Genomic DNA, 10,755 nt, shown 5'->3' with positions numbered 1-10,755 from the left:
ATTAATTACACGAGGATTTTTATATATTTATATTATTATTCTTGGCCTGCACTATTTTACATGTGCAGGTAATGGACTTCGACTACATCACGTGGTCTCTTCGGCAAGCCAACGCCGTCGTCCCAATCGGCGTAAATCATCTCGCGTGATCACCTTGTTAGTCGTGTTGCCATACCGACGTGTTCGGTTGCCTCAGGGACTTCGGCATCGCCGAGAGAGCTTTACCTCATCGAGTGTTCGGTGCATAGGCCATATTTCTTTTATTACTCACTTTGCATAAATTATTTATTATGCAACAATTTTTTTAATTTATTATTATTACTATTATCTTCGGTTTGCACTATTTTTTGTGCACAGGTAAATGATTCGGGTCGGGCAGTGTTGTCACCTCAGCGTACTGACATACCACGTCACCTCGACTGGACAGGGGGCTTCGTCAACACTTCATTAACCCACGCCGAGGACTTCGGCGTCACTCTGTCGGCCTGCATTGGCCATGCTATGTCACCACTTTGGAGTGTCGAGCTGTTCGCTCCGCCACCTCGGGACTGGCTTGGGGGATGGAACCTTGTCCCGCATCAAGCTCGGACCGTGTCATCAATGCTGAACACATTAACCAGCTAAGTTGCTTTCATGCTCAAAGTTTTAAATTTTTAACTTGTGTTCGGTTCGACCATGCTCACATACATTGTTTGTTAAAAGAAACTCCCCTTACCCATGTTAAATGGGGGCTCTTAAAATTTACACGAGTCGTTCTATAATAATGTGTTTCCTTCTTGGTCGTTGCAAAGTTTTTTTCTACCGCTCCTTTTTCGACTCGAGTGTATGGTCAATAGCCGGATAGCCTAGCTTCTCTCTAAAGCCGCTCGAGTTTAGTTCGCTAAACTGGCCTCGGAGAAGTACTCCTCCTTCGCGATAAGGAGCTTGAAGCCGTAGGCTAGCCCGCTTGAAGTCTTGAGATCGGATGTGTCATGTTAAAGCTCGACAGAAGTACAATTTAAAAAAAAGACCAGTTTCCGGATTGGCACCAAAATGCCGGTTTAGTCCGGACGTCAAGCTTTTACATATGTTTTTGGCTTTTGAGCCTATGGCACTTTTAAACTATTGGTGTGTTTCCAGCATAAGTTTCGTGGTGCAACGCCGGACACCTTTAGAGATTCTGCAAAAACATTCTCGGATATTGCTATATATGCCTCGGTTTTGAATTGTGTCTTTGGTCAATAGTTGGGTTGCCTGGCTCCTATGCTTGCCTCCTACGTTCTGCTTTGTTCGGCCAGGTGTGCAAAGGGAGAACCACTGCGATTGTGCTTCCAGCTCGCATGGTTAAGCACCTCAGTGGAGAAAGCCGAAAACTGACTGTCATAATAAGCGTAGACTGGTCAGCAATCCGATGACTGTGTTAAATGACGGGCCGTTCATAACATTGGCCGAAGTGTTTACGGCTTGACCTCGGCTATCGCTGAACACTAACCAGGGGCTAGTAGCTGGCCTCCCAACTTTAAGCTCCTATGACTAAGTGAAAATTATAAAGCCCACATATCTGATTGCCTCGTTTTCGCTAACACAACCGCCTTCGGGCACCAAGACGTCGGCTAAGGGTTGTTTGTTATTGCGGAAACACCCTGCATAGCATCTACAAGGGGGTGGAAGCCGACGATGGGCCACTTTCAACTGATAAACGGTCGCAACGGAGTCAAAATAAACATATCATCGGCATTTGTATTTAATATACAAGGGCCGCCTTCCGTAATCATCGTTATAAAGCCATAAATATGCATCAATTTTACTTAAGATTTCGGCCAAGCTAGATTGCCAGGCTCCCGTGATTACCACTACGTTCCCGATTGTTCGGCTAGGAGGTAAAGGGAGCACCTCTGTGATTGTTACTTCCGGGTCATCCCTGTTAGTACCTCAGACTGGGAGAAGCCGAAAGCTAGCCATCTTAAAGAATATAATTGGTCGGCAACGGCGGAAGTGAAAATTTTGGTCCATTAAAAGCCATAGAGACCAGGAACTTACCCCAAACTAAATCCATAATATTTTTCTCCTATATCGATCGGAGCTGAGGTTTCATGATCATGGTCGGCATGACAACCCAAAGAAAGGAACCAATAGCGGGATTATTTTCTTTGGGAGATGTTTCTGACATCAAATAGTAATATAACATTCTCTGCGCATACCTTTGTTTATAAAACCATATGGCCAGATTGCCTTGTTTGTCGTAAACCTTTGCCCTTGTAAAGGCTTTATAAATTAGGACAAACACTCCCCGGCCACTGGCCGAGGAGGTTGAAGCCGATGGTCGGTCAACAAGGTGTTGTACAATGCGGATCCGAGCATTCATGATGTAAAGTACTTGGATACATAGAATCATTACACATAAAAATTGCGAGTAAAATCCATTTACTGCAATCCATCTTTTAAACCCCTTGGGGCCTACCTTGGCGAGCTCGGATTTCGACCAGCTCTAAGCTCCTTTAAGAGATCTTTATTCTCTTTCCGAGAAGTTTGTCTTAAACACAACAAATTTTTCCTGTAAAACGGATATCGATCCTTAATTCGGCCACCCGTGCCCACATTAAGGCTCGGGGGCTACTGGTCTTCGCGCTCATTATTTATAAATATTAAAGGGGCACATCGATCCCCTGATCTGGTGTTGCCACCCGACCAGTGGCTCGGGGGCTACTGCATTGCCTATTCAATGCAGAAAATTCAAAGTGCTCAGTGTTCGGCATGACCGAACTATGGACAAGCGCGTCTTCGGACAACAATAAGTACTATCTGGGACTTATCCAGCATCAAGCTAATATATCACGGCGACTTCTCACGACCCTCTCTCAGGGGCCCGTCCGCCGATCACTATTACCTCTAATATATTACACTGCGTTTCTATTCCTACGTATGCTGCCGAGCTAGGATTTGATCCTCAGGTCGATTTCGCGAATCGACCTGAGTCTCACGGGCTACTAGGATCAGCAGTTTTATGTTTTCCTTCAGGTGCATCTCGGATTTTGGACCGACACACACCTTGAGGGCTACTGGATATACATATACTGGCTATATATCTCGACAGAGAATAAATTGCACCAATCAAAAATATTCACAAAAAAATCAGCCCGCCGTCGGGGTGGTGCACCACCTGGGAAGCAGTCCGGCATAAAGCTTGGGCGCCAATGGATGGCTCCATAGAGGGCATTTCTAGCATTAAGCTCGGTTGAATTCATTCAATCTTTTAAAAGACCGAGGTAGTTTACGACACCACGGACGCTGACCATCGTTGTAGCTCGGAAGTGGTCCGGCATAAAGCTCGGATTCGAATGGCTCGTTCCATAGAGAACTTTTCAGCGTTAAACTCGGATAACCTCCTTCAAACTTTTTCAAGCCAAGGTGATCTATGACACCTTGGATATAGTCCAGCGTTGGAGCTTGGATATAGTCCGGCATTGGAGCTCGGATATAATCCGGCGTTGGTGCTCGGCTGCAAAAGATATCTCGAATGCAGTCCGGCATTGGAGCTCGGATGCAAGAGGACACCGCCGCACGGGAACAACTTCAAACCCGAGGTGTGGCATAAAAAATAATAACAAGGCATTGATAAAGGCCGAGAACTTAAAGGGCCTCCTCGGATACCCGGCGTGTAAACTCTTCGGATTCAGTTTGGCGATCCTCAAGATCGAAGATGAGATGATTTGTTGAACCAGTTTTCAAGACCGACGACCGAAGGTGAAGAACAGCTCGGAAGAATTGAGGAGCGTCCCCAACTTGAAGACCGGTTCAGGGGGCTACGGACGGTGTCCTGGACTAGGGGGTACTCACCACGCCGTCCCCCGATTAGTTGGATTGGGCCGAGGACCCCGATGGCCGTTTGCTCATGGGCCAGTTCGGACAGCTGATGTATACATGAGGAAGATTCCACCAGACTTAGTGATCAGGACAAGGACTCCTCTCCACCGGCCTATTCGACTAGGACTCTTGTTATCCTAGGCCTCTGGTACATTATATAAGCTGAGGCCAGGCTAGTCGATAGAGCATCATGACATTACTCATCATACCTCTAGGGTTTAGACCACAATATATGATCTCGAGGTAGATCAACTCTGTAATCATATGCATCGAATACAATCAAAAGCAACATGTAGGGTATTATCTCTTCGAGAGATCCCGGAGCCGGGTAAAATCCCCTGTCCATGTTACCATCGATCCTAAGACAAGCCACTTGGGACCCCCTACACGAGATCTGCCAGTTTTGACACCGACAGTACCTAACTTTTTCTGGCCATCTTCACAATTTGGGTACAACAATGTTTGGTGATCCTCTAACATGCGCTCCAACTTCATCAACCTCTCGTTTTCCCTTTCGCAGTTCATCTGTGCATCAATAATTACCTGGCGAAGATCATCATCAGGCTCATCAATAATGGCCTCTTCTTCATCTTCGTCTTCCTCCATTGTAATACCACCATGCTCAGGGAACATAGGATAGTTGTCATCATCCTCTTCTTCTTCATTTTCTTCCATTATAACCCCTCTTTCCCCGTACTTAGTCCAACAATTATAGCCGGGCATGAAACCGGACTGCAACAGGTAGATGTGAAGTGTGTTTGAGGAAGAGTAATCCTTGGTATTCTTACAAGCACGACATGGATAAAACATAAAGCCATTCTTCTTATTTGCCTCAGCTACACAGAGAAAATTATGCATGCCATTAATGAACTCGGGACAACGTCGGTCACCGTACATCCATTGCTGGCTCATCTGCATTATATAAATATATGAAAAACCATTACACTACATCATTATGAATAGAGAACCGAAGAAATTAATTCATACAAGTTCATCACATTAAAACCAAAGTAGAGTAGTGACCAAATGTAATACATAGTTCTCATAAAACATACACTGAAACTAACATACAACTATTTAATTAATGCATTTAAATGCAACAACAAATGCGATCAAAATCGCAACTAAGGTAACCATTGACCCGACAGCATAATGATACCAAGCCTCTTTATTAATTGCATATTTTCTAATCTTTCTAATCTTCAAGCGCATTGCATACATCTTGATCTTGTGATCATTGACGAAATCGGCAAGATAAAACTCCAATTTCATCTTCTCTTCTTCAGCTTTTTTCAATCTTTGCTTCAAGTCATCATTTTCTTTTTCAACTAAATTTAACATCTTGACAAGAGGGTCGACTGGAATTTCCGGTTCCACTACCTCCTAGATAAAAATATCTATGTCAAGTTGGTCGGCGTAATTAATTGTCATAAACATGAAATAAAAAAAATAGTTATAAAAGATAATATACCACATCCGGATCATAGACTGGACGAGGGCCGACGGGGACGGATATCAAAACCATGACACTATACATATAACAAACAATGATATAAGTAAGAAAATTATACAAGTAACTATGTAAATCATACAAATAGGAAATTGTTTTTTATAAGAACAAGAGGCTCACCAAGGTGGTGTCGGCGACGAGGCGGCGCGAGCGATGAACGGCGGTGAGGAAGGGGACAGGATGACACTAAAACCCACAAATTGTAATTTAATTTCAGCTCAAGTTGCATATAAAACAAATGAACTTCCTAACTTATGCATTTCATCAAACACCTAGCTAGCACTAGAAAAATGATATGAGCTAAACTATCAATGAAATGAGCTAAACTTGCAATGCCGGAAGAAAGGATGAAGTTGCTAACCCTTGGATAGATGGGTGCCGCCAATCTTGACAAATTGTGGAGAAAAATGGGGATGAACTCGAGCTCAAAAATGGAGATGGCTGGCTCGGGTGGAAGATGATATAGGGGAGATCTTTTGTCCCGGTTCGTTTCACGAACCGGTACTAAAGCTCCATCTTTAGTACCGGTTCGTGATACGAACCAGTACTAAAGGTTCTCGCGCTGGGCCCCACACTGCGGTGGCCTGCCGCACCCCCTTTAGTCTTGGTTGGTATTACCAAGCGGGACGAAAGGTCCCCTAGGAACAGTGACTGGTGCTAGCCGACCTCCTCGCCGCTGGAACTGGGACTAATGCTCCCATTAGTCCCGGTTCCAATAATGGCTGAGACAAAAGGACCTTATGGAAGCCCTGCTTTCTACTAGTGACTATTCCACACGGTTTGCTTCGCCGCGACCAATCCATTCGAAAATCATATTTATAATTTTTAGCAAATTCTGAAAATAAAATTGGAGAGAGTTAATGATATATCCCATGAACATGTAAGATATCAAATTCAAATACGTTGTATTTTTAGCTACACAAAAATCACAAAAGTGTAGATCCAAGTATGCATATTTTCAAATCTCTAAATTCTATCAGATTTGTTATTTTTGTGTAGCCCAAAATATAAGGTATATCAGATTGAAAATTTACACATTCGTGGGATATAATATTGGCAACGTCCATATTTGTTTTCAGAATTTTTTGACACTAATAAATACGATTTTTGAATTTTTTTAGTGACAGGAGCACTGGTGTCCGGGAATAAAAGACAGTTTCCGCTATGAAATAAAACTTTGTTAGTTTATTAAGTTGTTGAGCCATTATTTTTGGTTTTGTGGGTTGATGATGTACATTGCGCGTACCGATCCGATTAATTTTATTTACTCCCCGAATCCGCTATGTTTCCGTTTCGAATCCATGATTATTTATATCCGCCACCGAATCCGAAACTGTTCATTATTCGATCTGACCTAAACTCGAGAAAAAATATGGTAGAGAAAAAATCCGGTCTGATTCGTTTACATCCCAACACCTCCTCATGTTAAAAATTTCACACGTTACTCGTAACAACCTATTTTAATAGGAGCGACCTACTAAAATATTCACGCTCCCGTAGTAGCGCACGGCATTTTACTAGTTCTTGGTTAAAAATAAAATAGGAGATCCACTGTATGTTTGAAGCCCTGGTCATGCATGCGTGAATACGAGGCAGTAGGAAAACCAATAAGATAAGTTGGAGCCGACCGCTTGGAGTCCTGCCTTTTCAACCGGTGTCGTGTTTCTTTAGTTCTTTTCTTAAAAATAAAAGCATACAAATCTGTCTAAGGAGCTTCTTGATTTATTTATTCAATAAAATATATATCGCTACAGCAATCGCCGTACACCGGTGCAGTTCCTATAGCATAAGCATGTAGTAAATTTCGTGCACCGGCCGCTGTCGAACCCCTCGTTCTTGCAAGGGTCGTTGCATTTGCCGTTCACAACACATGGTAAGTATTTCGGCCATGTCTTGCTAACCTGTTTGTCGCATGCATCTGATCCAATCTCTTCTGCTTACAATAGCAAACAAGAAAAATCAGCTAAAATTAACACGCTTCACTCTGTTCTAAAGATCATGTGTGGGTTGATTGTATTTTCTACCGGATGACAAGAGAAGCATCATCACAAGCCACAAGCATATCAACACCTTATTGCTCTTCGTGTGCCATGCCATATTGATAAGCTAATGTGTGTGTATGATGTTCTTCCTAGATCAACATCGTGGGGATCTGTACTTATAGTCCAATAGTATTAACATGCATGGTTATCTTTTGTGGGAAAAAAATTAATTTTAGGCATCATATCGGCTAGTTTTAATTTGATGCCTTCCATAGATATTTAGGCCTAATTTATTTCTTTCCTTAATTGGTATACGAAATTTTAAAATTTGCATCAGGATAAGAATAGAGTTCAAAGAGTACTAAAATTACATAGCACCAATCAAGCAAGTATCTACCATAGGCTATATATTCATATATTTTTTTTTCTCATTTTCTTTCTCAATTTTAATGCTATTGTTTATCTCAATGGTAATATATCGTCTTTCAGATTTGGTTTTCGAGCTCTTTTGCGGTGATTGGGACGGTACTGGTGGTATCCTCCGGTACCGTCGAGTATAATTTTTTTAGATGTTGATTATGACGTGACTTTTTCTAGCCATTGATTATAACATACCGAAGTATGTCTGGTACCCATGATTCTCTGCTAAATCCATCGCCCATTGACCTTCAGCCTAGTCGAGCCACAATAGGGCAGCAGCCGCCGCCGTGGCGGCGATTCCTCCAGTATTGCATACGTACACTGCACCATGGCGCTGTCTCCGTACCCTACCGCCACCGTCATACACCGCGGCCTCCGTTGTACACCCACTAATAGAAAATAGGGCAACAGTCCCGGTTGGGAAACCGGGACTAGCAAATCGGGACTAAAGCCCCCCCCTTTAGTCCCGGTTTGCTACGACACGGGACTAAAGGCCCTTCACGTGGGCGGAGCGGGTGAAGGATCTTTAGTCCCGGTTGGTAACACTAACCGGGACTAAATGTTTTTGCGTTTTTTCTTCAGTTTATTTTCACCGCCCCTTTCCCTTCTACACCCTGCGCGGCAGGAAAACGTCGAAAATGCTGCCGCGGCAGCCACACCACAGCCGCCAGCCTGTTTCGGATTTGGGCATTTTAGTGTTTCGGATTTTATTTTTCCATCGCATAGAGATCACGTTGACATGCCAAAACAAGTTTTCTTATCCATAAAGTTCATACTACATGGAGATCACGTACATACATACATACATACATACATATATATATATTTTTTAATTACATGGAGATGATCAAATTACATGGAGGCATTAGCCATAATGGAATTCTCCCTTTGGATTTATGACCTCGTTAAGCAATAATCCCAATAATTCCTCTTGAATTGCTTTTATGCGGTTATGTGGTAGGAGTTGGTCCCGCATGAGATCAGTATGAATATATGAGTTGTGAATAGAACTCAACACCATTGATGGTAATAAAATAAATTGTATATAGTGTTTCCCAACCTTAGAAACTCTATTATCTCTTCGCAGCTCACTGATCATCTTGCGAAGGAACTCACAAACGTAGTATGCACATAAATTTGTCCCCTGTGGCTACCTTAGGATCCACCGTACGAGAATATAATTCAATCAAAAATAATAATCAAGCATGATAATGATATTGAAACTAGAACTAAAGAGATGCGCGGACCTAGCTATAAGTACTACTTACTTCCATAGGAATAAAACGCAGCTTCGGTTTCCATTCACCTCTAACCTCCTTGATGAAGCGTTGTCAAACCCTGCCCGGCAAAGAAAATGAATAAATAAGTTATTAATTAGTTGATATCAGTAAATGAAGGAAAAAAGTCGATATAGAGCGATAATGATTGAAATTGCTTCTGGAGAATATCCTGCACGCTCATGTAATCGGCAGGATCTTTCCTTAATGAGTCCATGACATCAACGATTCCAGCGTCAACACTAATGATTCGCAGAATCCAGTGGAAATTGCGCACATTTATATACTCAGGCATGCATAACTCATCGACTACAGTAAACATCGAGTAAGCAAAATAGAACGATACCAATCTCGACTTCTCCCAGTGTCTTCTCCTTGTCACCTCCAGAAATGTCAAGCTCCAGTGACTCAAATCCCTTCATAAATTTTCCACCCCGACACGAGCATAGCCAGCTGGAATCTGACCACCATGGTAGGTTGCTCCAGTTTGATTTGGTAAAGCATAGCCGATCGCCACCGGGAAGGATATGTTCCTCATTTACATATGTAGCTCACAACTTGTCTTCTTCATGACATCATCCACAGAGTAGTGAGCCGCCGGCGGTTCGACTGCAGGATCTTCTAGCTACGTGGAACCCATGCTGTTTTTCCGCTGAGATGGGCCAACATCGACTGCAGGATCTTCTAGCTGCTGCTGAGATGCACTTTGCTGGTTAATTGGGTTCAGTTGCTCCTTTTGCCGCTGCACCTTGCGTTCTAATTCTGATAACTGGTCCAACTCCTTCTTCTTTCTGGAACGGCTTCTATAACGCCTGCACCCCATAAACATAGAACAACCCCCGCACGAAGTCGGGCAGGGGGAGGGAGAATCTCCTCTTCACATGCTCCACAAAAACGACGCGCTCGTCATCTTTGGGAGTGGGGACGATATCGTCCCCGGGCTTCCTCCATTGCCCGAGAGCAATCTTCCCTTCTTTCTCCAGCTACTGCAGAAATTTGAGGGAGGCATTGGACTTGGCCATCCACTCGCCACGGGTCTTCTCCAGCATGGCGGCAGCGGTCAAGCCCGAAGCTCTTGTGGCCTTCTTCCCCATAGCAGCAATGGGAACGGAGAGCTCCGAAAGAAACCCGTGCGCAAAGAGGATTGGGAGTGATGGAGATGCGAGCACTAGGAGGAAGAAGATGTGCTCAAGGAAGGGGAAAGTGGAACCCCTTCCCTCGGCACGACACAGTAAATACTCCGCACCGCTTCATCATTACCGTCCACGAACAGGCGCTGCCACATGGCACGCATCCCGACCCCCTACAGGAGGCCAAACGGCCACCCCACTAACCGCATGGCATGGAAATCGAGGAGACGTGGGAGTAAAAATCTCCCAAAATCCGTCAACAGTGGTCAAACTGGGCCCATTTTCTGACAGGATGGGACAACACCGCAGTGTCTCGTCAGCAATGCTCAGCACGCCACCACTCTGTGACATCAACATTCATTGCCTCATCATCATTGCAAGATATACCTTCGATTGAAAGGCACGAGTCGAGTCCGCTCCTCGTCCAAAGACCTTCGAGTCCTCTTCTTGGCAGATAGCCCTCCAAACCCTCGGGGGCAAAATATGGGATCTGCTCCCTAAAGGCAAAAATCGCAAAGCTCTGACTGAAGGGTACGAGTCGAGTCCACTCCTCGTTCAAAACCTTCGAGACATCTCATTGGCCAAGATGCCCT

At 43.9% G+C, this 10,755-nt stretch overlaps 1 long non-coding RNA gene across 1 annotated transcript; it reads right to left on the bottom strand.

Annotated features, from left to right (window-relative positions):
• Positions 1-7,055: 7,055 nt before the first annotated feature.
• On the bottom strand, positions 7,056-7,517 carry LOC120974576 (uncharacterized). The gene is made up of 2 exons (XR_005769943.2): positions 7,378-7,517; positions 7,056-7,286 (listed from the first exon to the last, which is right to left on the bottom strand). It is a non-coding gene; the product is annotated as an uncharacterized lncRNA (long non-coding RNA).
• Between the last annotated feature and the right edge of the window lie 3,238 nt (positions 7,518-10,755).

Source organism: Aegilops tauschii, chromosome 2 (assembly GCF_002575655.3).
Source record: "Aegilops tauschii subsp. strangulata cultivar AL8/78 chromosome 2, Aet v6.0, whole genome shotgun sequence".
Lineage (NCBI taxonomy): Eukaryota > Viridiplantae > Streptophyta > Magnoliopsida > Poales > Poaceae > Aegilops > Aegilops tauschii.
Note: the sequence above shows the minus strand (reverse complement) of the source record. Positions and strands in the feature narration are given on the sequence as shown.